Below are 6411 nucleotides of genomic sequence, written 5' to 3'. Positions count from 1 at the left end.
CTCAAGTTGTTGCGTAAGTTCTAAGTCCATTGCACTCACGGTAAAAATACAAAAGTAAATGGCTTCAAGAATAGTTTATGAATTTATTTTTTTTAGGTGCGATCCAGTGGGGGGAGAAGGGCACGTCAGCAGCTGAGAATGAAAATAAAAACATCATTCACACAGGTCAGACTTCATCATCTCATTATGGAACCTCCTCATCCTCATTATGTTTGATATTGTACAGTAAGTATCAAGAGGACGTTTGACTGTTCAGTTGTGTCATGGCCAACATATCGCTCTTTTCACGCACATAAATGCGCTCTCATCTATATTAGGTTCTGTTAAATAATGAAATACATTAAAACGTTTTATTTTTGTGTAGATAAAACAGTAAATCGGCATATGCACGTTACAAAAACAGTTGAGAAGGATATTCACACCATTGGGTACACCTATATTATCTAAGAACTGAAATCAAGAGCTGACATGTAGCTCGTGTGATACAGTAATAGCCAAAACTGCTTTAGTTCATACAACAGTGGCCGTGGCATTGTACTGCTTATAACCACTTTAAGGTATTCCAGGTTTTATTTTCTGTCTGTTTTAGTCACATGATACACACAGGAGTTAATATTGATTTAAAAAAAAAAGAAAGAAATTACCATAAATTGAAGAAAACAAAGGTGGGATAATATTTTATGTTACTGATTGTTCTTTTCCCATTGCTTCACATTCTGGTGGAATACAGAGTGTGAATTTTATCCGCTTCTGAAGTATTAACAGATTCTCATCCCTTTATAAAGAGAAGTGATAAAGAGTGTCCGACAGGATATGCCAGGACATCTGAACGTGATACAAAAAAAATTACAACCTCTGAATTAATGCAGAAACTCAATCAAGGGGCTCCTCATCAAACGGACATGCTATGTTTACCTCTGAAATACGGAGTTATTTATTAAACCTTACTTCGGTCAAACTCCCCGTTTCACAGAACCAGGAAATGAAGCTGCACGAGCGGCGGTGAAAGGGGGCGGAGTCAGAGGAAACCCTGGGTTTGTGGAATGAAACCTGCTCCCGACCAGGTTATGTTCAGAGAGTCTGTTACTGCGGTAACAAACCTAGAGGTTCACTTTACCTCGCGTCATGAAACAGGTCAGGGTTACTGCTCTAACCCTGGGTTAACTTACCTCCCTTTGTGAAAATGAAAGTCCTGGTTTTCCCTGATTTCAGGGTTAACTCACCCTGGTTTTCCACTAAACCTGCTTTTTGAACGGCACCACGTCAAGAAGCGGGGCTAACGACCCCCGAGCACAACCTGTCGTTCTGGGTTGCTTTACCCTGAACCAAGGTTTTCGGTTTCAAAGGCGCTTCTCGGGGTTAGTTTTTGTAACCCAAGGTAAGTTGACCCGCAGTTTAGCAGGCGCGACACCACTTTAAAAAGCCATCATCAGTGGAGCCCAGATTCGACGAGTCACCATGACGACGGACGAGACGCGCTCCGCGTTACTTTACGCAGTTGAAGTACAGATTGTAATCTACGTGTATGAAGACTTAGAGGACATGTTATGAAAAGAGGAACAGCATTGCAGCTGTACAGAAGAGAGAGATGACTTGAAACTGCTGCTCAAGTCGATGCGTATGTCTAAACGTAGTCCGTGGGACTCATGGTACAATTACGGAGGTAAACGGCTTGAATAATAGTTTATTTAATTATTTTCTTAGATGCAATCCAGCGGAGGAGAAGCGCACTTGCCAACAGCTGAGAACGAAGTTTAAAAACATTGTTCACACAGGTCAGACTTCTGCATCATCTCATTAGGGATCCTCCTCTTCCTCATTATAACATAATGACATTGTACAGTAAATAATAAGTGGACTTTCGGCTTTTCAGTTGTTTTATCGACAACAGAATGTTCTTGTCACACATATAAATGTGCTCTCATTTATAGTCATTCCATGTTTAATTCTCTGTGTCTTTTAGTCAAATAATACATAATTGATAAAAAGAAAAAGAAATTAACAGGAAATTGAAGATAATAAATGTGCTCAGATATTTTCTGTTACCGATTGTTCCTATTGCTTAACATTCTGGTGCAATACAGAGTGACATTTAGCCTCCACTGAAGGATCAACACTTTCTCATCAAGAAAGAAAGTCCAGAGCAAGCTGGACAGTCCGTCACATCCAATGTACAGATAGACGCTAGGTGAACACCAGCGGTTCTTTCTGTGGCATTCATATGCAACTGTATGTTTTGATGTCCTCCTCATGTATTTCCAGCTGTTTGTTAGAGAAGTTTATCCAATTCGCTTTCTATGAAATACAGACAACAGATAAAAAATGGTTTCTTTGGACCTCCAGATTAGGAGGGCAGATTTGAACATACAAATACAAAGTTAGAGGTGGGTGTTGTTCACAAGTGAATCATGTTGAATATTAGAATGTTCACCACTAAAATGATCTAAGAAATAACTTTGTATTTATAAGTAATAAAGATGACCAAATGAAATGTATATTGTATGTTTTTATTGCTGTGGTAATGGTGAGTTACACAGACTCTGAAATGATTCTAGCAGATGGAGTCACTGCTCTGTCACCCTGGATAGCTGGCAGGTGGACGGGGTCATCATCGGGGTGTTAAGTTTGTGGGGTAGGGTGCTGTTCTCGTCTGATAGCGGCAATACTACTATGAAGAACAGAACTGCATCACAGGTCCTCTCAGGAATCATCCTGAGGTGTCATGGACACTGCAAACGGCCTTTTAGCAGCCTATGGTCATCTCCACCTGGGCTCTCGTCCTGCAGTGAATCCATTTGAAGTTCTATTGGAGGCCTGGGTTAGTAAGGGGTCAGCAGCCTCGGTTGGGCATGGGTAACCCCTGTCCCCCAGAAAACAACCATCAGACTCCTGTGATGGAAAGTAGATTCATTAGAGTGGATTAAACGATGGAGACAACTGAATTATTGTGCTAATCTTTAGTTAATGCATTAGTCTGTTGCTCAGGTGAGACTCATCATACACCTGTGAATCAGGAACCGATCAGGACCGCTCGGTCTCCACATCAGTATGCTATGCTTGCTCTGGAGGGTTCTGTTGGGTGTCTGTTAAAGCTCTTTGAAATGTCTGCCGAAGTGATTAGGCGCTATATAAATATAGGTGGGAAATGTAGTTTGCTGCATCACATGTGATCTGGACAGATGTTAGTTTATCTATGATGCAGTCTTTAAGGTGTAGAAACAGTAGTCAATGTACTTGTACCTGCATATATTTGCTGTGAATGGACATCCTCTTCACATCATCACCTTCATTATGTGAGGGAGCCTTGATGGGAATGTGGGTACCATCTATGGCAGCAAATTACATTGGGACATCCGGAAGAAATTAATGTCTGGGATTGCAGCACAATATCATTAAGAGAACATACTTTCAAATTAATCAGATTTCTACATCATTCACCTGCAGTCCTGTGGAACTCCTCCTTGATGATTCTGATGGTTTTCTCTCCAGGGAAATAGAAAAACTGGGGTAAAAGTTTAAAGGTGAGGAACATTGAGCATCTCCAACATTATAGGAAAATTACCGTTTGCTAATAAAAAATGAAAAAATGAACGGAGCGCTACACGCTGCGCTGTTGCAGATGTGACGATGGATGTGTGTGTGTGTGTGTGTGTGTGTGTGTGTGTGTGTGTGTGTGTGTGTGTGTGTGTGTGTGTGTGTGTGTGTGTGTGTGTGTGTGTGTGTGTGTGTGTGTGTGTGTGTGTGTTTACCGATCAGTATGATCGGTACCGATCATACAGAGAACTGTCTGGATATGACGGGACATCTGAACGCGATACAAACATATTTAATTCTCTGTGAATGAATGCTGAAACTCCATCAAGGGGCTCCTCGTCAAACGGACAGGACATGTTCGCCTCTGAAATACCTCTAAAATACGGAGTTATTTATTAACCCTTACTTCGGTCAGACTCTCCGTCCGACAGAACCAGGAAATGAAGCCGCACGAGCGGCGGTGAAAGGGGGCGGAGTCAAAAGAAACCCTGGGTTTGTGGAATGAAACCTGCTCCCGACCAGGTTATGTTCAGAGAGTCTGTTACTGTGGTAACGAACCCAGAGGTTCACTTTACCTCGCTACGTGAAACAGGCCAGCGTTACTGCTCTAACTCTGGGTTAAGTTACCCCCCTTTGTGAAACCGAGAACCCTGATTTCAGGGTTAATTTACGCTGGGTTTCCACTGCACCTGCTTTGTGACACGGCCCCTCCTCCAGACCAGGCTAGCTTCAGAGTCTGTTACTGTGGTAACAAACCTAGAGGTTTACCGCATGACACAGGCTAGGTTTACTCCTCTGACTCTGGGTTAAGTTACCTCCCTTTGTGACACCGAAAGCCCTGGTTTTCCCTGATTTCAGGGTTAACTTACCCAGGTTTTCCACTAAACCGGCTTTGTGAAACGGACCCATTGTGATTGACGAGGAATTATTAAAGATAGCTCCTAGAAAGAAAACAAGAAAACACACTAACACAAGAATGAATTAAGTGAAGAAAATTGCTTAAGAAACACCTGAGACACCGACTGATACGAGTAGCTCTGAGAATGAAAATGAAAAGTTGGAAATAAGCCATAAAAAAAAAACATGATTCGCAAAAGATATAAAAAATTCCTGCAAGACACAAAAGGTTTGAGGGGCGAAGTAGGAAATTTCTTTCCATGTTTCTGGTTAGCATCAGTTTTTATTTAAATAATTCAGAAGGAAGTGATCAACGAGTTTTTACAAACCAAGTTTTTAGATTGAAGAAACTAATGACAAAAGTAAAAAGGATGATTGTGGAGAATGGTTAGTTGTTGTTGTTTGGTTTTGTTTTTTCAAATTTTGTCTTCTTTTTCTAAAACTAGTGTTTTTAGTTTGAGTCACACGTTGTGTCTAATAGTTTGTTTGTTTTAATTTTGCTAACATATCAAGTAATTTCAGATCCTGTCGTTATCACACATTGGTACCGTAGCCTGATCACAAACCACACACACGCGTGCACACACACACATGACTGGAGCACGACTACCTATTTAGCCAAATGCTAGCTGATTTCAACAGTTTGGAAGGGATTTTCGGTGTGTACCTCTGAGCTATATCCTTAACACATACTGCTACAGTAGCCTGAACTAACTCCCCCTCGGGAATGACCACGCCCATATCCGAGTGGACAATCAAATATAACTCAGGATAGGTCAATTTACTCTATCAATCACCCCGGAGATGAAGTAAGGTTTGGCACTTTATGAATCTGATCGAATCCAAAAGATTCCAAATATCTATTTATGCAGGAAGCGTTTGTTTTCCAGATTCTAGGATTTGGTCGGGTTAGGGAAGACCACTATGTATATGTAGAGACCTGAAAAAATGTGTATTTCATAATAGGAATGTGTCAAGCAATTTCAGAGCTATGAATGATTTGGAAAATTTTACGAACACATGGTATGTGTCTTATGTTCCGTGTAAAGTGAAGAACTTGTGTTCAGTCAGTGTTTGGTTTAATTCACTTATAGTATATAATACTTATGTTCTATCATTTCATATAACGTGTTTTTGAAGTGTGAGTTCCTCCATCCATCCATCCATCCATCCATCCATTCATCTTAAACCGCCTATCCAGGGCTGGGTCGCGGGGGCTCAGGAGGGATACCCATACTTCCCTCTCCCCAGACACCTCCTCCAGCGTTCCCAGGCCAGTCGAGAAACATAGTCCCTCCAGTGTGTCCTAGGTCTTCCCCGATGTCCTGTAGGACATGGTTGGGCTACCTCCCCATGGAGGCGTCCAGGAGGCATCCGAAATAGATGCCAGAGCCACCTCAGCTGGCTCCACTCGAGGCGGAGGAGCAGCGGCTCTACTCCCAGCTCTTCCCTGGTGACTGAGCTCCTCACCCTATATCTAAGAGTGCACCCAGCCACTGTACGGAGGAAACTCATTTCAGCCGCTTGTATTCAGGATCTTGTCCTTTCGGATATGACCCAAAGCTCATGACCATAGGTGAGAGTAGGAAGGCAGATTGACTGGTAAGTTGAGAGCTTCGTCTTGCAGCTCAGCATTTTCTTCACCACGACAGACCTATACAGTGACCAAATCACTGAGGAAACCACTAATCCATCTGTCAATCTCCCATTCCATCCATCCCTCACTCGTGAAAAGACCCCAAGATACTTCAACTCCTCCCCTTGGGGCAAAGACTTTCCACCGATCTGAAGAGGGAACACCACCCTTTTCCGGTCGAGAACCATGGCCCAAATTTAGAGATACTGATCATCATCCCACTAGCGTCGCACACAGCTGCAAACTGTCCCAGTGCACGCTCAAGGTCCAGGTTTGATGAGGCCAACATGACAACATTGTCCCAAAAAAGCAGAGATGAAATCCTGTGGTCCCCAAACCAGACT

At 42.4% G+C, this 6411-nt stretch overlaps 1 long non-coding RNA gene across 1 annotated transcript; it reads right to left on the bottom strand.

Annotated features, from left to right (window-relative positions):
• Window positions 1-2509: 2509 nt before the first annotated feature.
• On the bottom strand, window positions 2510-3582 carry LOC137597271 (uncharacterized). The gene is made up of 3 exons (XR_011035651.1): window positions 3439-3582; window positions 3241-3326; window positions 2510-2889 (listed from the first exon to the last, which is right to left on the bottom strand). It is a non-coding gene; the product is annotated as an uncharacterized lncRNA (long non-coding RNA).
• Window positions 3583-6411: the final 2829 nt, after the last annotated feature.

This window comes from Antennarius striatus, chromosome 6, assembly GCF_040054535.1.
Source record: "Antennarius striatus isolate MH-2024 chromosome 6, ASM4005453v1, whole genome shotgun sequence".
NCBI lineage: Eukaryota > Metazoa > Chordata > Actinopteri > Lophiiformes > Antennariidae > Antennarius > Antennarius striatus.
Note: the sequence above shows the minus strand (reverse complement) of the source record. Positions and strands in the feature narration are given on the sequence as shown.